This window comes from Arachis duranensis, chromosome 2, assembly GCF_000817695.3.
Source record: "Arachis duranensis cultivar V14167 chromosome 2, aradu.V14167.gnm2.J7QH, whole genome shotgun sequence".
Classification (NCBI taxonomy): domain Eukaryota; kingdom Viridiplantae; phylum Streptophyta; class Magnoliopsida; order Fabales; family Fabaceae; genus Arachis; species Arachis duranensis.
Genome location: NC_029773.3, coordinates 41037255 through 41038751, shown reverse-complemented (window position 1 = coordinate 41038751; position 1497 = coordinate 41037255). Strand labels below are relative to the sequence as shown.

At 37.3% G+C, this 1497-nt stretch overlaps 1 non-coding gene across 1 annotated transcript; it reads right to left on the bottom strand.

Moving 5' to 3' along the window:
• Positions 1–775: 775 nt before the first annotated feature.
• LOC127745194 (small nucleolar RNA R71) lies at positions 776–883 on the bottom strand. The gene has a single exon (XR_008006391.1). It is a non-coding gene; the product is annotated as a small nucleolar RNA R71 (small nucleolar RNA).
• Between the last annotated feature and the right edge of the window lie 614 nt (positions 884–1497).

The following is a 1497-nucleotide window of genomic DNA, read 5'->3' as shown; positions in this document are numbered from 1 at the left end:
ACTTTAATATTTTTCTTTTATTTTAGTTAATTTTCGAAAACTCTTCTCTCTCATGTCTTTCTATTTATTTATTCATTTACTAACACTTATCTTCATCTTAAAAATTCGAACCCCCTCTTCCTCTCTGAGTTCGAATTTTCCTCTTTTTCTTCTTCTATTCTTTTCTTCTTCTACTAACATAAAGGAATCTCTCTACTGTTGTAAAGAGGATCCCTATTATTATTTTCTATTCCCTTCTTTTTCATATGAGCAAGAGCAAGGACAAGGATATTCTTATTGAAGTAGATCCTAAACCTGAATGGACTCTGAAGAGGAAACTAAGAGAAGCTAAATTACAACAATCTAGAGACAGCCTTACAGAAATTTTTGAAAAGTAAGAGGAGATGGCCGCCAAAAATAATAATGCAAGGAGGATACTTGGTGATTATACTACACCTACTTCCAAATTTGATGGAAGAAGCATCTCAATCCCTGCCATTGGAGCAAATAATTTTGAGCTGAAGTCTTAACTAGTTGCTCTAATGCAATAGAACTGCAAGTTTCATGGACTTCCATCAGAAGATCTCTATCAGTTTTTAACTGAGTTCTTGCAGATCTGTGAGACTGTTAAGACTAATGGAGTAGATCCTGAAGTCTACAGGCTCATGCTTTCCCTTTTACTATAAGAGATAGAGCTAAAACATGGTTGGACTCACAACCTAAAGATAGCCTGGACTCTTGGGATAAGCTGGTCACGGCCTTCTTGGCTAAGTTCTTTCCTCCTCAAAAGCTGAGCAAGCTTAGAGTGGATGTTCAGACCTTCAAACAAAAAGATGGTGAATCCCTCTATGAAGCTTGGGAAAGATACAAGCAGATGACCAAAAGGTGTCCTTCTGACATGCTTTCAGAGTGGACCATTTTAGATATATTCTATTATGGTCTATTTGAGTTCTCTAAGATATCACTGGACTATTCTGTAGGTGGATCCATTCACATAAAGAAAATGCCTGCAGAAGCTCAAGAACTCATTGACATGGTTGCAAATAACCAATTCATGTACACTTCTGAGAGGAATCTTGTGAGTAATGGGACATCTCAGAGGAAGGGAGTTCTTAAAATTGATGCTCTGAATGCCATATTGGCTTAGAACAAAATGTTGACTCAGCAAGTCAACATGATTTCTCAAAGTCTGAATGGATGGCAAAATGCATCCAACAGTACTAAAGAGGCATCTTCTAAAGAAGAAGCTTATGATCCTGAGAACCCTGCAATGGCAGAGGTAAATTACATGGGTGAACCTTATGGAAACACGTATAATTACTCATGGAGAAATCATCCAAATTTCTCATGGAAGGATCAACAAAAGCCTCAACAAGGCTTTAATAATGGTGGAAGAAATAGGCTTAGCAATAGCAAGCCTTTTCCATCATCTTTTTAGCAACAGACAGAGAATTCTAAGCAGAGTCCCTCTAGCTTAGCAAACATAGTCTCTGATCTGTCTAAAGCCACTTTAAGTTT